Raw genomic sequence first — 21,232 nt, forward strand, 5'->3', positions numbered from 1 at the left:
TCAGTACCAATGATAGCTCTAAAAAGAAGGATATTCTCACTCAGTCCTTGGCCCGAGACACACAGCAGACTTTGTGCCCCTTTGTGTAAAAAAAAAAGAAAAAAACCTCTCCTCCCCAATTTCTTGGGTCCTCACCATGATCAGTAAGTATACTAGCGAATGGGCCTAACTCCCTTTTATGTAGTACAACACATAACTGCGGTGCCGTGGTCACTCAAGGCCCAACACCACAGTTCCTGCTGCACTAATAGTAATGATAGCCATATACCTGCCCCCTTCTCCGCGGGCATCTCTCAGAGGAAGCTGTCTCTATCCATATGTAAAAAGAAATTTACAAAATCCCACATCTCTTTGACTCTATCCATAGATTTGGCGCTCCTTTTGTTTTTCTCCTGGGCCATTAATGTGAGGCCCTAGAGTCTTGGAGGATCAAGGCGTTGCATTTGAATGCACCCTAATAGGCTCTTCCGAGCTATCCCCTGGACCCACCCTTTTGCAAAAACAAAAATAACGATTTAAAGGTTAAGGCTGCCCTTGAGACAACTCTGCCTGAAAATCAAAGTGTGCACTCTTGATGTGAAGCTGAGTGATGGACAGAAAACAAAAGAAAAAGCAAGCCTGCTCACTAAGATGCATGCACCTGAAAGAAATGTAAATGTGTGCAATGTGTTAATCACCATATGTAAAGGCTTCTTGGAGCCAGTATACCTTTAACTGATGGAGGAGCTTGGAGCTCCACAGTGACACACATTTATTCTTCTTGTGAGGTAATGTGAGGGGGTTTCAAGCTGAATTTAGGAGCGCAACTTTTATGGAACACTTTAAAAAAAAAATCAAGTATAGTCTGATTATTACTCAAATATATAGATACAAATATAAACGTACACATTCACAGTGCTTTCTGTCACAGAATGAGACCTCAAAGTGCTATAAAACACAAACCAGTACTTCCCACTGTGCCAACTAAGGTTCAATTCTGTGACTTTCTGGTCCCACAGAGATATCTAGAGTGATCGTATTAGCCAACTGCAGTACTTCAATATAGAAGAGAACATTTCTCTCCCATTAGGTTACAAGTAGTTGCAGACCATTTGTACATTTCTTGCAATGCAACGACTGAACCCCAGGGAGGTGAGGGGGGGGGGTTAACAGTTTGAATACCTCTGATATAGATAGTGACTAAATTTAAAGGAAGTCTTAACACCTCTTTCAAATTGAAGTTCAAAACAAAATACCACATTTCTTTTCTTTTCTGAAATCACACACTCAATGCCTTCTTCGATTTTTCCCTGGGAAAAATATTTATCAAGTGTGGGTCTAAGGTGGACTATATAGTTCCTGTTGCTCAATATACACTATGCACCAGAGAAGACAGGGCAAGGTCAGGATTGTAGACTGTCATTAAGCTTTGCTATCATTTGGTGTTGTAATATCAGGATAATTCAGCAGTACTTTTTGTTGTCATGAGACAAAAACAATGGGGCTTATTTACAAGCCCCTTGTGCCGCCCGACCGGTGGCGCAACAAGCTGCGTGATATTTACATTATTATAAGGAACAGGGGTCCTAGGGAGTTACGATGTAACAAGAGATGCTAATATAGACCACAATCAGTACTATATTTTTGACGCCCAGCCGGGCGTAGAGTAATTTATTAGGAATAACATAAAATTACATTGACCTAGAGAGGGTCAAAATTTGAACAACAAGATAGGGTACAGTCCTGTACCTATCCCGCAAGGTTGGAAAACCAGTAGAGTCAAGCAAGGTAGAAGGAAGGAAAGAGGTTTTTCAGGCAAGAAGAAAAGATTTTAGAGCCAAAGGGTGGCTTGCGATTTCAATAGATAGTTTCGCAAAATACACCCAACAGTGTCAACAATTGATTATACACATTAGGTCATATGTAACACTGTTTAAAGCATCGACGTTTCGATCCCTAAGGGCTCTTAATAAAATGGGATCATCATCAGGACAATTTACAATCACTGCCTGTATTACAATGCGAATGCCTGTAAGGAAAAAAAGGGGGGAAAAAATAGAAACATAAAGTAAGGCATCCGCCTGAATTGATAAGAATTTAAAACCATTCAACAGGGCCCAAGTGCTACTTATAAAGGCCGTTGCTGTGTTACTACTCACAGACAATTGACTTGTGTGAAGGTGAGTAGTGATATTCATATCGTTTAATGAAATTAAAAACCGGGTGAAAAAACGGCGCAGTGACATGGTGATAGATCTATATCAGTGTAGATAGTGGTATCTTCTTTGTGCGCAATTCTTAAAGCGTGTGCAGTGGTTCCGTGAGTCGGATTTGGGAGCATGGTTGGGTTCAATTGACATGCGGTGGTGGTGAAAGTGGGTGAGGGATAAGGGTGGGCAAAAAGACTGTCTGTGGGCAGTCATCAAGCCATGGTCAGGACAAATACCTTCACAAGTCCAAGATCAAGGTTGTGATGCCATGATTGTTCTTTGTTGGAGAGGATTTCTCTTTCCGGCTCTTGGAGCTGATTGCTGTATGGTAAAAGAACATTACCATGAGCGGGGTTATGAGGGCAGTGATGCCGAGGTCGAAGGGGTAAAGATTGAGGCTTACCTGGCTGCACTTTGGGCAGCCGTGGGGTGGAAGTAGAACACAATGGTTTCATCCCGTTTTAAGAGTAGGTTGACTCCGTTGTTTTGATCCGCAGACTCAATGCTAAATAACAAGGATTAAAGTTAAGAAAAGCCCTTCTAATGGCAGTGGGGTCGAAGTCTGAGCTGCGTTTGGGAGTGGGCTTACCTGACTTCTCGATGGAAGCGGCGGTGGGGTGGTGGGAGAAACTCAATGGTCTTCTCCCCCTTCAGTGGCAGCGCGAATCCGCTGTGCAGGGGTGTCTCGTGAGTTGGTCTTTTTAAAGCCGGAAATTGATAAAGGAAGGACTAGGTACCACTTCCTGGTACTTGGCGGCCATCTTTGAGTGGCAAGGTTGGAATGGCCGAAGTGCAACTTAGTTGCATTTACAGTGGCCATTTTGGGAAGGGCGTGGGTGGTGACGAACAATTAGAGTGAGTAAATTGTGCAGTTTTGTGCTCATAACCGCAAGTAGTGAAGGCTGTCTGTGCTCCTCCTTCATACACATTGGATTTGACAGCAAATTAAAAACATTGTGGGGTTTAGTCTTCACATTTCCATATTCTCAAAGTCTTTTCAAATTATAATGATTCAGGAAAGTCACTTATGTACATCAAGTTGAGCATTCAGAGTAGGGATGTCAAATCCTCTGTCCGATGATTCAATCCATTGTGAATAGAGTCTAGCAGTATGATACACTTCAGCTCTTCTTTATTCAGGAGACTGGACATGCTCGCCCCTCTCTGGGGAAGTTTCAGTGCCTTCAGTACAGTCCAACGGATGTCATCCTCATCATGGTTGGTCTCCAGGAAGTGTTCTACCAATGGGGCATTTGGCGTACGGCATCTAATGCGGCTCCTATGCTGGCAGATCCGGGTCTTGATTTTTTGAGATGTTTGCCCAACATAATTTTTGTTGCACGGACTTTGGATCAAATAGATAACATTGCTAGTGTTGCAATTTGTAAGTGTGTTGCATTTAAAGGTGACATTATCAAACACAAAGCTTTTCCCTTCAATTGTTAAGTTACACACTGTACAACCACCACATTTAACGTGTCCGACAATGGGGGACAGACCCCATGCTGACTCAAGAGTGGAAGAATGGGTAGGACTTGGTAGTGCTGCTCGAACCAGATGGTCCTTTAAATTCTTGCTCTTTTTAAATGCAAACAAAGGGCGTTCGATATCTAGAATTCCAGCATTAATTACTGGCCAATGTCTTAGGATCATTTTTCTCAAGTTGTTGGAAATGGGGGAGAATGTTGTCACACAGGCTATCCTGTCCATGTTTTTCTTTGGGTTTGGGACAAGAAGCGTTTCACGCGGGCAGTACCAGGCCCTTTTGAGGGCGTTTTTGACTATTTTTCTTGGGTAGCCCCTATTTTTGAATTTGTTGGCCAGGGTAGTGCTTTCTCGAAAATAATCCTCCTTATGGGAACAGTTTCGCCTAATTCGTAAGAATTGGGAAAATGGTAGGGAGTCCCTCAGAGCCCTGGGGTGATTACTTGAGTACTCTAACAAGGTATTTCTCTCCGTAGGCTTTCTATAAAGCTTTGTCAATAGCTCGCCTTCCTGGTGGAAAATTGTCAAATCCAGGAAATTTATGGAGTTCTTGTCAGATGTTGAGGTGAATTGGAGTCCCAAACAGTTATTGTTCATCCAGTGTAAAAAGTGGCGCAGTACATTGACGTCTAATCTCCATATTATGAAGATGTCATCAATGTATCTGCGCCACATGATGATACCAGAGAAGAAAGGATTGGAGGGTACAAGAATTGCCTGTCTTTCTATTTCGTCCATAAACAATATGGCCAGGTTCGGGGCAAAAATGGCGCCCATGGAGGTCCCCTTGATTTGTTGGTAGAAGTGACCTTGGAATCTGAAAAAATTCTTAGTCAAGCAGAGTTCCAATAACTTGCAAATGAAAGATGTTGGAATGGCATGTGGGCGGGGCGGCTATCTAGAGTTCTCTGTATAACAAGTAAAGCCGCTGTTTGTGGGATATTCGTATACAGAGACTCCACGTCCATGGTGCACAAAGTATCGGTCAGGGGATTGAAGGGATGGTGCTCAATCAGGTTGATCATGGACATGGAGTCACGTACATAGCAGAGTGTTGGGGGGACAAATTCTTTCATAAAGAAATCGACAAAAGCCCCTAAGGGTTCCAATATGGAACCACAAGCCGAGACAATTGGGCGGCCTGGGGGGGTACTGAGATTTTTATGAATCTTCGGTAGAGTGTATATTACCGGGGTTCTTGGACTTTTCACGTTTAAGTAATTAAATTCTTTTTTGGTCAGGAAGCCTTCTGATACTGCCTCAGTTGTTATTTTTCGTATTAGTTCCTGAATGGACTTGGTCGGGTTGGATGCGAGCCTACGGTAGTGGTCTGTATTGTTTAACTGTCGTTGGATTTCAGCTGTGTAAGACTCAAGCTCCTGTATAACAATTCCGCCCCCTTTATCTGCACTTTTGATCACTATTGAATCTTTTTTTTTTTAGAGAGCCAATGGCCTCTTTTTCTTTTAGTGTGATATTATATGGTATGAACTTTCTTTGTTGTTTCATATTTGAGAGGTCCTTAAGTACTAGTTTTTCGAATGTAGTGACCTCTGGCGGTATCAAACTAGCTGATGGTAAAAAGGTCGAAGGAGGGCGGAAAGGAGTTTGAGCATTTATTTCCGGGGATGGGTGAATTTGGAAAAATGCTTTTAAGCGTACCCGTCTGAAGAATCTTAAGAGTTCGGTATGTAGCTCCATAAAGTTAGGTGCCACAGTTGGAACAAAAGTGAGGCCTTTTTTCAAGAGAGAGAGTTTGTCTTGTGCCAGCAAGTGAGTGGAAAGATTAAAGATTGGGATGGTGTCTACTGTGGAGGTAGTCTTTGTTACCATTGGTAATAATTGTTCCTTGTCCTCCGTTCCCCTGGTGGGTTGACCCATCTCTGGGTTTTTTTGACGCGCCCTCGTTGCGGTGGTTCTTGCTGGCCTCTCGGTAAAAAAGTACTTGAGTTCTGATGTGCTCCACCACGTCTCGATGTACTGGATCCTTCACCGGCGTCTGAATTGTCAGACGACTCAGCCGAAGTATCGGAGAAACCTACCAGGTTTTGTCTCCTATTGAATCTACCCCACGGTCTGTTTTGTTGGGGGTTGTTGTAAGCCTTAGTCGTGTAAAAGTCCTTTTGCAAGTAAGGATAAGTTGTTTCGATGTTATAGGATTTTATGTCCTTTTTAACTTTGTTTGATTTTTTATTCTGCTCAATTCTGTAGAACTCTGCAACAGTTTTATCTACCTGTTCTAGTAGTTTTTTGCTGTCAGCGATAGTGTCAGGATCCTCAAGCTGTTTTAGGATTTCGGCAATTTCTGTCTCTAGTGATTTTAAGGTTTCAGACGCTGTATCAATGCCTAATGCCAACCAATGGCGGGAACAAGTTGTCCCTATGTAGCTAAACCCTGATATATATTTTGGGTTGTCCGTAAAGATGCCTGGTATATTCCGAACTTGGAGGCCTAGGGGGATTACCTCAGCTTTAAGATAGTCAGTTAACATCAACACCATTAACTGTAGACGGACTTGCTTTTTCCTCAGTTTTTCTAATTGTTCAGGGAGTGAGGTATTTACTTGGTTAGAGATGTCTGCATTTTCCGAAAGCAGCGAGGGTCCTGAACATAGATGTTTTAGATAATCGTCTGTGTACAGTGGGGCCAGATTTGACATAGTTACCCTGTCGAAAAAAGGTGAAAAAAGAGGGGGAGGGGAATTCTCCGTGTGGGATGAGTATACGAACAGTGGGGTATAGAAGTACTAGGTACTAGGGGACCCAAACTAATTAGTTTGGACAGGATGTGAGACCTTGCAAACCAGCGTTTGCGCTCAAATCATTTTGGAACACAAGGAAACCCAAAGAGGGGCCTTCGGACCATGGGTTAATTTAGTTATTATAAGTGATATTTACAAGCACATGTAAAGCCACCCTGCGTAGTTTTACGGTGCTTGTAAATTTCGCCCCTTTTCAAGCAAAACACTTTGCATGTTAGGGGCGCGACATGGGCGTTGCTGTGGCTGTCCCCACGCAACAACTGTATCCACTGATGCGTTTCCAGATTTACGAGCAATCGTAAACCTGGAAATGCAGCAGAATGCTATGCCACCCCCAGGGGTGGCATAGCGAGGCGCAGTTTTTTTCCTCTTTCAATGCGTGCTGCATTCTACAGCACGCATTGGAAGAGGAAATCACCTCAACAGATTGACCATGGTGCAAGGGTGTCTGCGCTGGCGTATGGCAGTAGTCTGTGCGCCAGCGCAGAGAAAAGCACAGAGATGTGACATATTGCTGTAAATATGATGCATCCCTGCTCCTCAAAACTAACGCATCGCGGTGCAGCAGAATGACTTGGGACACCGCACTGCGTTAGTTTCCCATAAATAGCGCACAATGTTTTTAGTACACGTTATGGAGATGTTTTCTGATGCTCATAAATACCTTCTCCTCCAAAATTCTATTACTAATCTCTGTTTTGTGCTTTCTCAATAACTGTTGAATCCCGGCTTTGAAACTAAATGAAAGGAGCAATAGAAATTGAGCAGGCGCCCCCGTGCCTACAGGAGGGGTGCCATTAGTAGCGCCAAAGGACCGAGCATCCTACCTGGGGGCTGGGTTGAGGAGGGGGACCGGCTAGTAACGTCTCATCTTTGAAACTAAATGATAGGATCAATAGAAAATGCTACTATGCTGTAGCTTGAAGAGAGGTACATTTTAAATTTGACACTCAAATGTTTCAAAGATGTTATTTACTCCATAAACAAAGTTTGGTTTTAAGATTTAAATGTTTTAAGTTCACACTAAACAAAGATGAAGAGTGAGATTCACAAATGCACACATTTATCATTGATATAGGTTTCCTACTCATTTCAATTTCTTTCTTGTCATGTATGGAATCTTAACTTTCTTGAATTTTAAAAAATAGCTGTGAGGCTCCCTAGTATATAAATGATATTTCAACATTTCTAGATCAAACTCTCTCTAAATGTGCTTATTCTTTTTGGTGTATGTTAGACCTGGCATCTTTGGGTGGTTTCCCCTGATATTTTGCCTCTACCTCCTGAGTGAGTAGGCCTAAAATGGTGTCCCAGGCCTGACACTGCGGTGCCTGGGTGCAGTTGCTAACTATTGGCATATCAAGAGGGAGAGAGAGGACTAGAAAGCTAGTCCGTATCCCCTGGGGTTTATATGTTTATCAACAAGGACTAGTTTGGGTGTGACCCTATTATAGGACTCTGAACTGTATTGTCAGCATGCACCTATAAGGTTTTTTATGAAGCCTTCACCCACCAACCTTATTGGTGGCATGCTTCATCATCGGGCCCACCCAGTGACACCTAGAGTGTCCCGGGTGTGCTTCAACGCCTGATTACAGCGGAGCAGGTATTTTTCTGAGAGTGCAGTGTGGTGAATTGTGCAGGGAAGTTAAAACGGCTAAACGGTGCTTCCAGTACCTAAGGGTGAATTACATTTTAATAGCATGGGCCTCCGTCAGCGGTTAAAAACAAGGCAGGTGGATGTTGTAGTGGAAAGATTAAGACCTCCAACATCCAGTTTGGGTCGACATGTTTCAGCCAGTGCCTTTGATTATGCTGGCTTTCCTCAGGACCGTAAATAGTGCAAGTGTGGGTTTAAAAACAATAAAGTGAGTGTTTTCAGACTATGTGTCACACTCACTAAGGTGCTATGAGTGTGAGAGGGGGATTCCCTCCACAAACATACCTGTTCATATAACATATAGGACAAAACAAGACATACAGATGAAGGAGTCATTAAACATGTAGTTTAGGGTCACACAGATCACGAAATCGCTGGTTTTTAAGTGCTGTGTGGGGAGACTAAAAACGGCGTAGGTGTAACAGTACTGGTGGTACTGTTAGTGAAAGTTATTGCGAAATATCATAGGCGTGGTGAGGCTAGAGAGCGAGCATCACACACAATGTGGCAGGGAGCGTAAGGACTGTAATCTCATTCTAATGATTTGTTGCGAGTGCTCCCTGGAGTGATTCGGCAAGGGAATTGACCCAGAAAGAAAATGGGGGACCACTGGTAGTTAGGCAACCTGTAAGGAGAGAAGCGCTTACCCTGAAGATGTGTGGGTTGGTCACCATACTCACAGGATTCTAGGTCAAGGCCTGCGGGGGTACCTGTTGTGCCGTCATCACCCTCCGGAACCTGAGTAAGGGAGGCGGCGGCGTTTTTATGCTGTTTCGTAATTGCCTCACTAGAAGAGGGCAACCCAATAGTTCCCAAGGAACTGGGTAATATAAACTTATTAGAAAAATGCACCTTGAGGAATTATTTCACACAATTATTCATTCTTTGTCAAGTCATATATATGTACAATTAATTGAAAGGAACATAAGAGGCACGGTATCTCTTATTCAAAATTTATATCACACTGTGAACACTGTATAACCAAAGTTAATTGCCGGCACCTGGATGTGGGAGCAACGTAGACAGACAGCCAGCGCCGCATGATGGTCGAAGTGCGCATGTGTGTGTCGAAGACACGTGTTCGTTAGTGGGTGCATGCTCAGTAGTGAGCGATTGCTGCGCATGCGCTGAGGGACTCTTGCATGTGTGTGCGGTCAGGATGTCCACACGCTTCTAATAGTGCGCACGCTAAGTTGTGAGCAAGTGCGGCATGTGCCCAGAGTGTAATCTGTGAGTATGACCGTACTATGTTAGCGCCTGGAAGGGGCGAGGGGGGGCAATGTGCAGCGAGCCAGGGGCTTATCATACACACGTAATGCGAGCCGTTATACCAAAAGACCGGAGGTTGTGCCCAAAGTGTGTCATATAGTGAGAAGGACATGTACAGAGTATTGCTAATAGGGACTTTGAAGGGTCTGTGTCTAAAGGTTTATAGACTGAGGGAGTTCCACGATATGGAATCATTGAGATCATCTTTCTGGAGGGAAAGGCGGTAAATCCATTGTTGTTCTTTATTGAGCAGAATTTTCTCATTGTTATGCCCTGTGGTGCTGAACTGTTCGATCACAGTCCAGGTTAGGTCATTGGGAGTGTGGTTATGGCGTAGAAAGTGGTCAGTCAGTTTGCTGATGTTTTTCTTGCACCTGATGGTGCTTCTATGTTCCACCACTCTGGTGTGCACTTTTCATGTATTCATGCCGATGTATCGTAAGCCACATAGGCATGTCAGGAGGTAGATTACATTACTGGAGTTGCAGTTAGTGTGGTGACGCTGGGACCAGGTCTTGCCTGTTTCCAGATCCAAGGTTTTAGTGTGTCTGGTGAGGTGGCATACACTGCAGTCATTGCAGGGGTGGTGGCCTGTGATTTCAGGTAGACCACAGGTATTAAGGATGGTGTTAGGTTCGGTTCTAGTCTGGGGTGTTGCGGGTGTGGACACCAGCTGGTCCTTCAGGTGTTTGGACCTGTTGTATGCGAAGCGTGGTGTGTTCCATTCCCTTGGTCCAGAGTTGACGATCTTCCAATGTTTGCGGATGATTTTTGCAACTTGATTGGAGGCCGTGTTGTAGGTGGTTACACAGGTCATGGACTGTTCTTGGGGCTCCTTGATGATGGTTTCTAGCAGTGCATCTCTGTTTTGATTGCGGGCTCTTTTGTTAGTTTTTTGAGATAATGGATTTAGGGTATCCACGCTCCAACAGTTTTTGTGCGAGGTTGTTGGATTGTGTTTTATAGTCTTACACATGGCTGCAGTTTCTGCAAATAGGTAGAAATTGGCCGTATGGGAGGTTTTCCATTAGAGGTCTCGAATGGAAGCTCTCAAACCGCAGTAGGGAGTTCCTTGCGGTAGGTGTATAGTACGTTGTGGTGGTAAGGGACCCTTGTTTGGCTGAAATGTTGAGGTCTAGAAAGGCTAGAGCTGAAGGACTAGCCGTGCTGGTGAATTTTAAGTAGGGGTCTCTACTGTTGAACCAGGTGAGGAAGTCATCCAGGGTTTGTTGTGAACCTTGCCAGATGACAAGTAAGTCATCGATATATTTGCGCCATTTTTTGATGTTGTTGGTGTAGGGATTGGTGTTTGTCATTATGCGGGTTTGCTCAAGGTGGTGGACATATAGCCTCACCACAAACCTGGGCACCGGAATCCATACAAGGTATCGCATCCCTTCCCATACAGACTGGATTCATCGCAACATGCCCGCTACGTCCAGCGGGGCTGTTGCATTGCCTCCCCAGGGTCTCAGGATTGACTCAGCGCTTGTTTTTCAATGCTGCAGCTTCCACTTGGAACTTTTGTCGCATTTACAGGTACTTTGGGCTAAACGTGATGCAACTGTGCATTATTTTGACGCAAACCCTTGAACTCTTTTTAAATCATATTCTTGAACTGTGTATGTTGGATTTTTTTTGTTTTGGTCTTGTGTAATTTAGATAAAGATACTTTATTTCTCTAAACTGGAATTGGAGTCCATTTGTTGTGTTTTCACTGTGTTACTGTGAGTGTTGGCACAAATACTTTACACATTGCCTTTGATAAGCCTGTCTGCTCGTGCCAAGCTCCCAAGGGGGTTTGCAGGGGTTATCTAAAGAGTGTATCCCCCTTACCCTGACTAGAAGCAAGGGTCCCTATTTGGACATTGGTACCTACCTCTGCCAAATAGAGACCCCCAGATCTAACAGTGTCGTTTTGTAATATTGTGGTTTCTCTTTGGATACGAGACTGGTAAAAGTGTTTAAGGATATTTGTAACTACTGTTAGCCCTATCCTCACGCTGCATAATAAAGATGTGACCAAATTAAAGAGGAATTTTGTTCTATCATCTTTCAGTTCAGAGCTGATATCTTTGATTTACTAGTTGTTGTTATTTCAGTTGTTGGTGGCTGAAAAGAGAGGGTAAACATAAGAAGTGGGAATTTCCATTGGGTTCCCATCTTGTAGGACTGTCTTTTTTTAAAAATAGAACAAGGTTTATTTTATTGGTTTTACTTGAAGTCCATTGATTCCCATATACATGAGAATTAGACATTAGATAAAATAGGCATTTTCTTCACAGAACTTACTACCAGACTTATTTAAAGTTCATTCCTTCAGGTTAATATTGCTGAGTCAGTGCCCATCATATATGATTTAAATGTAACTTTGTTCAAATTATGAGACTGACACAGAAACAATTTTAATATGTTAATTGTGCAGATAATAGATGTTATTCACATGCAAATGCAGGCACAACAGGGCACAGGTGACAGCAGTTGAACAGGGGGGGCTGAGCAAAGCGTTGAAGTGGACAAATGGCATTATAGGATAAGTAAATTAATAAAATGAATATAACCACTTACCTTGCGCTCGCCACATTGCCAACTCAGCGATGCGACAAGCGCAAGGTAACTGGTTTTATTTACTTTTTATTTTACTTTCACTATCTTGTTGTCTGTCCACTTAACCACCACCCGCCGCCCCACCCCCACTCCACCACCCCACCACCCCACTGCTATTACCAGTGCCGACCATGCCTGCCCATATATATCCATGAGGCACAGGGTCAAGGCTGATTTGAATATGGCCATGTCTGAACTGGGGTTGTGTGGAGTGCAAAACAACTATGGATTTAGGCCCAGATCTTTGTACTGGGGTGAATGTATGACATTGTTCTGCATTCTGTCCATCAACTGTTGTTTTTGCATTTGTCACCCCGAGTGAGATGGGTATGCTCAGACGTGAGTCCCATGCTCGCCACACCACTGGAGTCAAGCTATCCTGGCTGAAGATGGCTGATAGCCAAAAACCGGTCCTAGGATGCTTGATTCCGATACAAGAAATACATGGCTTGGCAGTTCGGGCTGGACTGTTCCCATGAGGCACAGGGCCAAGGCTGATTTGCATATGGCCATGTCTGAACTGGGGTGGTGTGGAGTGCAAAAAAACGATGGATTTAGGCCCAGATCTCTGTACTGGGGGGAATATATGACATTGTTCTGCATTCTGTCCATCAACTGTTGTTTTTGCATATATATCCACAGCACTGTGGCCGTCTATTGTTGCCCATGGCAGTATTCAACTGGCTTGAACCTTCGCTATTCTTCAAGGCAGGATTCTTTAGGTGTTCCAGGACAGAGAAAACACTCTTATTCCAGATCAGACTCCAGGTGATGTCCCCTCAGTTCTGGGAAGCTGGATGTCAGGTTGCACAATAGCACACTGGGCTACTCTGTGTACTCAATGGAGCACCTCTTGCTTGGCCAGAAAGAATTTGGAACTGGAACAACAAGGGGATCAACTGCTCCCACATTTAGGCAGAAACAGCATACAGGGGATGGATAGTTTCTGTCAGCAGTTTTAAAACTAGTTTGGGTTACTTCTTCTTTCATGTGTCCTTCTGAGGCTCTCTTCAAGAATCACCCTTTATCGAGAGTGGTGCTCCTCACAGCACCACAGTAATTGCGAAGTTGGAGCACCCACAGCAAAGCCACAAAGAATTGTGACGATTTAGTGCTCAAGAAGAGAGTTTAATAGCAGACTTTTTCTAAAGAACCTTCCCATGCTGAAGAGCAGGGAAGTATTACAGTCCAACCACGCTTTACCCCTACCCTCTAACAAATGGTACTCAGGAAGAACTATTAGCAGTCCTCTGCAAAAAAAGGACGTTATTGCCTTTCTAAGGGCAGCCTGTAGCATCGTTCCCCACTTCAGTGTCCAGTTCCCCTTCCTCCTGACTCTGGAATGTTAGCAACACACTTCCAGAGAATGGGAAAGTAAACATATGTCCATCTTGTGCACAGGTACCATAGCCTCCAGTTCCTATGGATAACATACTAGGTGTGCCCCTTCCCATCCAGCACCATACTCACATCAAAAAGCAGATTTATGCCTTCACACTCATGCAAGATTAGCATGAGGATGGGAACAGAAACACCAGAATAATGTTATCTTCAGCTAGGAAACAACTACAAATTTAATTCTTGGACTTTTTAAACTATTCATTCCAAATCAAATAGTGAAGTTGGATTAAAAAAATATTTTGGAAAAGGTTCTTTTGAAAGTTTGCTTTTCCCTGCCTAAAGTATCTGGAGGACTATTTGTATGAGCTCCAACTGTCACCTCACAGTGGAATAAGGTGAGAGGATTGCTTCCAAAGTAGAACAAAGGGCTTTGGTATGGGGAGGTGTATCTGTTCCTCTGGCAGGATGATCATCTGGATGCAGTCAAGGAACTTGATTAACTTCATAGAGACCTGCTTTGCCATAGGAAAATATAGCTGACACCTGTGCAGTGCCCTACTTTGTTTCCCTAGTCAAGCAGGCACTAATCCAAACGTGAGATAAAATGTCCCTAGAACTGGTTTAAAGTGACCATGGGAGGTGGAGTTCCTCATTTCCTTAGCCACAATTTTGGGGTGGGTACAGGAGCTCTGAAAAGAGGAAGAAAGATTTTACTATCTTGAGTTTAGGTAGGGAGGAGCACTGTGGGATTGTTACCAGTAGGGCACATCGCTTGGAACTAGGTATTAGCCAGGAGGCTCCCTAACCATATGCTGGTGCCAGGTATAAATGTGGCCCTCACACTAAACTCCCCAGATCACTTTCTGGACCTTTGGAAGAACATGTGAGGAATAGACTTGCTGTCTGTGACCTGACAAGAGCCTAGCTGACTTGGCCTGCTGTCCGTCTTGCACCCAGGAAAAAGAAGTGGGCTCCAAAGGCCATAAAGTTGACCTTCAGCCTTATCAAACTTAAAGAATATGAGCTAAAAAAAAGGTAACAAGTCAGAAGGTAGAAAACTTTCACCAGTAGAATGTAGCAAAATCCTCCTGCCTGGGAGGGACCTTCATTGGACATGAAATTCTAATTTCTCCCGCTCAGAGCATTTCTGCCAAAAGTCAATGGTTACACTGTAACTTCATCCAGTGGCTATTTAAAGTCCTGGCATCTTCTTCGGCCACAGACGACTGCCTGGTTGTGCTGAAGATTTATGACTTCTGTTTCAGAGACTAAGTCAAAAGGTAAAACTTCCACCCAGGTTGAACCAGATTTCTGTATCCAAGGTGTGCTCAATCATGGGTGGACTTTGCTTGTGTCTATTTACCAGTCAAGCAAAACCAGATGATGACAGTTGGAGGCTAATTCTTTTATTGAGATATTTTTCTATTTAAAATATTTATTAAAATCTATTCTATTTTCTTAACCCTGGGCGTAGTTTGCATAGAAGTGCTACGCGTAGCTACTACACAAAGTGCACTTCGCCCTACACGAGCTACGCGTAGCTACGTGAACTGCATAGTGCAGTAGGGAAAATGCTGTTCGCACTGATTCCACAGTGCCGGCTGCTTGTCCGCACTGTGCAATGAATGCAAACGGCATCTTGCACAGTGTAAGCGATCGTTTTCTGCAGCTCGAGTAGATTTGTATTCAAGCGGCAGCTTTCTCAACGAGGACTGGTAGTTTCTCATAGTGAGTGGTCGTGAGCATATGTGACCACCTGCAATGAGAAACCAGCCCTCGTTGAGAATCTCGCTGGGAGGTTTATTTTCCAGGCTCGCAATTGGCAACTTGATGTTGCTGATAGCGAACGAGGAAAAAGTCTCGCCGGGATGTTGATTTTGCTCACTCGCTGTCGCCAACTTGACGTTAAGAACAGCGAGCAAGCAAAAAATGCCCGCTATGCTAGACTATGCACTTTTGCACTGTGCTACGTGCAATTCACATAGCGCGTAGTATTGCAAACGTTTGCACGCTCTGTGAGCGTAGCATAGTACTACGCCCAGGCCTCATTTTTTTATGTTGGTTAGGGATTTTTCTTGTGTCATGTTTTCAACTTTATTACTGCGTTGGTACTGCATAAATACTTTACACAGTTCCTCTAAGCTAAGCCTGTCTGCTTTGTGCCAAAAATAGCAAGGTGTTGGACTCAGGCTTGTTTAGTGACTTTAGTGGTTCACTCTGAGTGTTGTGGTTATTACTTGAGGTGTATACTCACCACCCTCAACTAATACCCCGATTTATTACAGACACAGTCACCCCAAACCTGTAGCAGAAACTTGCCTAAAATTAGTATTTGTGATGCTTGCTTTATGTAATATGGCCTCCTAAATTCCACTGGTAGAGGTGAGGCCAATCCAGCATTTTTGCAGTGTGCCTAGGAGCATGGAATTGTATATTAACTGAACTCAGGATAGCGCAAGCATCCCAAAATCTGAAACATTTTGGGGCAGAACTACAAGCACCTTGCGCTGTCAGTGCATTGCTTTTTCTGACGCACTGGCAGCTCATTTTTCTGCCCGATATTTACAAGGACAGGTAAAGCCACACTGGGTGGCTTTTCCTGTCCCTGTAAATATTGCCCCTTTACACGCAGCACTTTGGGTGAAAGGGACCTTCCATGGGTGTTGCTGTGCGTGTTCCCATGCAACACCCATGGAACAATACACATTTCCAGATTTACAAGAAATCGTAAATCTGGAAATGCGTCTGAATGCTACGCCTCCCTGGGGGAGGTGTAATGAGGCGCTACGAGGAGAAATGTATTAAATAATAGAACTAGGAAATAACCTCTAATGATTGTTTATGTACAGGAAGGTGTCCCTTCCTGCACATAAACAATCCTTCAAATAAATTATGTTTTACAAGTGAAATGTGTGGTAATGCAGCACACATAGAATTTGGAAAATGCCATTTCTGATTGTTTATGTGCAGGGCGGGAACCCTTCATGCACATAAATAATCATCCCAGTGATGAAGACATCCTTGCACCATGGTGCAAGGGTGCCTGATTCGGCGCATAGCAGCAGTGTGTGAGCTAGGGCAGGGGGAAGCACAGAGATGCAACATATTGTTGTAAATATGTTGCATCCCTCTGATTCCAAACTAACGCAGCGCAGAACAGCAAAATTACTTGCTGCATTGCGCTGCGTTAGTTTATTGTAAATCTGCCCCTTTATGTTCAAATACCTTTCTCATCTAGCACAGACCCCGAGATGTCACTCCGTTTTAATCTTCATTTTACGATGTACAAGCATACCCATTTTCTCTTTCTTTCTGCTCTTCCTTTCTCTCTTCCCACACACATTGAAATAGCTGCTACAGCTGTTCGAGTAAATTACAAATTAATAGTAAATATTTGTGCTTAGAGGCTTCATTCGCTACATAGCTTCGATAATTTGATTATACATATTTATAGCAAGTTTGTTAACTTTCGTAATTGTACATCAACATACTCTTGTTAACTAAAGCCTTTGAGGATTCAGTACATAAATCTCTGTGACATGCGTTATCTAAGTGGATTCATATGCTGGTTTCAGTATCCCTCATCGCCTCTATCCCTCATCAACAATATTTGCATGCACATTATAAATGAATGAGATTGTACAGAAATGTATTAAACTGATTGAACCAACTCTCAAGTTTCTTCTTTCCCTTTGTCAATGAGAGTATGTCTATTTTAATGTGCAGTCTTGTTTAGATCTAGCTGGAAATACCTGAGCAGAGCTGAAACAGTTTATGTATAGAGATGCCACTCCTGCTGAGCAATTGGTTGTCAAAAGTACAGTTCCACATCACACAATCCACAATCATCAGCCATTGATTCAATACTGTTGCCTCATATTACGTAAAGAGAATAGCTATTCACAGGCTAATTTCGGCCCTCTGTATATATTGTTAATGAAGGTTATATAAAGGTTTGTTTGTTTACAGTGACTGTGTATAGGAAGACCGGTTTGTAACCAAGGGAGAGTGTCAAACATGGATGCGGCAGGGGTAGGTGCAGGTGTTGAAATGATCGGTCACCTGCACAAAACATGCCCAGTGCAGCCAAGTCTGCTGCTTTCTTCTGTTCAAGGAAGCATCATAGCAACATAGACACGTTGAGAGTAAGAGAAATGCATGTTTTACACTGGGTCGAGCATCTGACAATACGGATGAATTGTAATTCAGCCATTCATGAAAAATATCATTTCTGTTTATCCAAGTAAGAACTGCAGACACTGCTAGCTAGAGATGAAGAGCAGGAAAGTGATGGATTCAGACGTTGTAAGCACTGTCTAGCGTCTCAGTGTGCATGTTTTACACGGATCAAGGGGCACATTTACAAAACTTTCCGAAACGCAGGGCAGCACGCAAAGTTGCTGGGCGACGTTATGTGAAAGAAGGGAGCAGAGATGCTCCACAATTAGAAGGATATGGAGTATTTCTGCTCTCTTCTTTTGCTGGGGCACTATGTGCAGCCTAGCACCAATGCAGGTACCCTTGCAGCAAAGTGCAAGGGTGCCTACGTTGAAGGCAGGATTCTTTTTATGCACCTTCCTTCACAAAACAACTGTTAGAGGCATTTCCTCTTCCTATGTGTGCTGACCAAAACACACATGGAAAGTGGGCCAACCAAGGTGTGAGACATTGGGTTGTTGGCTGACTGGGGTGTGAGCCCTGGTCAAGCACCAGCCACAATCCCAATTAGGGTGAACCACAAATAGTAACTAAATTTACATGTGCTTAACCCTGATTAGCTTAGCACAAAAAACACTCCAGCTTAACTTAGAGGTAATGTGCAAAGTATTCATGCAGCACACAAACAGTATTAAACTGAAAACATAACACAAGTTCAGCAGGGGAGGCTGCAGGAGTATGCGTGGAGGAAGGATTGATGACTGTGGAGCGAAGCCATTGTGAAGAATTTTACCTTTAAACTTAGTCACCAAAAAGGTAGTTGGAAATCTCCAGTGGGATAAAGCAGAAGGCTGCAGCTGAAGACAGTTCCACGAGGTCAGATACCCCTTGGTAAAGGGCCATTGAAAACGATTTGCTGCTTTGGAGAAGACCGTAGCTACAGAAGCCGCAACGTCACTCCGACCAATGATGCATCTCAGGCATATTGGCGTATCTTCTCCTGGTTCTCAGAGCACAGTTTGGCCACATTTCGTCTAAGAGCTCTGTTTTAGAAAATGGCCATCTGGGGGTCACTTTTAGCACCACAATCAAGGGTCCAGGAGTGGATGGAGACCTCTTGGGGGCTCAAGGCTCTCTCAGGCTGAGTCCAGGCGGAGTAAAAAAATGGTGGTAGCCTGCGACATCGCTAAACTTTAGAGTCCCTTCTGGTTGCAGGTGAAGATGCAGGGCTCAATAGCAGGACTGGCCACTGAAGGTTCAAGGCAGGCTCCAGACAGCAAAAACAGCCATTCCAGGTACAGCAGCAGTCTGGTAGAGTGAACATCAGACACAACAGCAGGCAGTCCTCTGAAAGTTCTTCTGCAGGTCCAGTAGTGAACTGAAGAATATCACTGTGGTCCTGTTTTATACCCAGGTGCCCATCTTCTGAAAAGTGGGAGAAGCTTCTAGAAAGGTTCTTTGAACTTCTCAGAATTTCCTGACTCCCCTGCCCTGGCTCCAAGCTGGATGCAGTGACAATACAGGGTCAATAGGCCATTTGTGAGGAGACAGAGCACAAGTGATCCAGGTGCAAATGAGGCTTTGCACAGCTCTGCCCCAAACTCCTGCCAGTTGAAGGTCCATTGAGGCACACTTAATGCCACTATTATGTCACTGTCCAGGTGGAATTCACAAAGTCCAACTGTCAGCTACACCCAGTCATGTAACCCAAGAAAGGCTGCAGGCACAAAGGGTTAAGGGCAGGAAAATGCCAACAATCTAAAAGTGTCAGGTAATAGTGCCAGCAAGAGATATATTTAAAATGTATTTAGATAAAATTGACAGTTGCTTCATAGATGTCCATCAATAACATAAACAATTAATGCGAACCAAAGATACTGTATATATATTCAAGAAAAGGAATGAAACAATACAAAACAGGTGTACTTCTTAGTTCATAAAGGGTCCCCACAGGGAGCCTGCCATGCATTAAATAGAGACATTTTTCTACTTTGCCGGACATTCGATGGTGGATTTGCAGCAAAATTGAAAAGAAAACACATCAGGCTACCACGCTTCCAAAGGAAGCCCCCGGGAGGGCCAAATAACAGGGGCATCTGAAAAATAAAGGTGGGTGGGCATGTGGCCTATGGGTTTAATCAAACCTCAGAGACCACCACCTCCCCAGGGTTTTTTATCTAAATCATGCTGGGTTGCACGCTCAGCACCCCTGCACCCCGGGGGCCACAACTTCCCTGGGACTTCTTTAACCCCTTCTGTGTGCGTGAAATTTCTGCACTGTGTGGAAGTTTTCATTAGTGGGTAGGGATTCAGAAGGCCGAGGGCCAACCTGCACACACCCCCACCATGGCGCGTTGTGGCTCCCTGCCGTCACAAGCATGGAAGAGGTTAATTATTAAATGGGGGCCTCTAGGACCCGCTATGTAAGAGTCTAGCCTGCACTCCTCTTTGTTCCCAAATCTTTAATTATGTTTTATGAGTTGTTTTTGGTCTGTGTTGGGAGCTACCCAGTGGTCAGTTGAGCCCACAACTGTGTATAAACTGCTATGTAGAGGCTTAGTGTAAACTAGGTCTGAACCGGGAGCTCTCTCCTAATGTCCCTAAGGTTTCAATAGTGTAAATCCGTAATAGAATGTGTTCAAGTGTTATTTTCAACAGAAATGATACAATCACATTGTTTTCTGTAAAATTAAAGCTTTTTTAGTTAACCATTGTTTCAACACAACTCAGCGTAGTCTTTAAATATATGAAATCATAAAGACATCAAATCAATTTAGCAGTCAAATTGTTCTCTATGTACAAAAATAAATCAAAGCCATGAACAAAAACTCAAACATTTCCCAATGCATTTCGGGTCATATCCGACCCTTCTTCAGGGGGATTTTTGAATGTAGAAGCGAATCCGTACTTTGTTTATCTGTGTCATGCACATCAGTTCCGTTTTCAGGCTCTGTAAAATTAATAAAAAACGGTTGTATTCCTACAAAACATGAAGTCATGTACATTTGAGATGTAGAATTAACACTCATTCCCAAGTAGAGCATGCGGTATAAGGACGTATGTGATTTGAGTAAAACTTAGAAGTGTGTGAGAGTAGTAAGGAACGGTGCCTGCACCCTTGTGAAGAAAGATACTAATAGTAAAAATAATAAATGCCTCCATGCATGTCCAGTGTAGATGCTCAGTACTTTAAACTGCGATGTCTGTACCTGACTGATGATTAAGACCGTGTAAACGGATCGAAGAGGGTCATCTACTGTGATCGGGTCCGATTCTAAAAAAAAAATTATGGAAGGAACTGTCAATGACAATTCAGGTCTCTGTCGATTACGCGATCAGTGAAAGAAGCAGGTTTGATATCTTACCAAAAGATTCCGCTGCCGATTGCTAACTGGTACTAAAATCATGTAAGCGGGTCTGTCTAGGTCATCTACTGTTAACAGGTCCAAAACTGTTAAAAAATATATGGAGGGGAACGTCAATGGAATTGCAGTTTTACGTAGATTGTAGCAGCTGTAAAGGAAATGGGTAGGTAACTTACCGCAGTTCCGTTAGCGTTCGTATACGATAAAGTCTCCCGAATTTCTGAATGTGGGTATACACACCACCTAGTTCAAAGGAAAGAAGGGGAAGAGTGAGACCTCCCCATCTCAATTCTGCGTGTAACCGTATCTAAACCAAACGCCATAAAGGCGCGAACCCCTACCTTGCTGCACTAGCGTTCCGCGACCTCTGACATCCCGATAGCTTCCGGTGAAAAC

This window comes from Lissotriton vulgaris, unplaced genomic scaffold (genome assembly GCF_964263255.1).
Source record: "Lissotriton vulgaris unplaced genomic scaffold, aLisVul1.2 SCAFFOLD_1393, whole genome shotgun sequence".
Lineage (NCBI taxonomy): Eukaryota > Metazoa > Chordata > Amphibia > Caudata > Salamandridae > Lissotriton > Lissotriton vulgaris.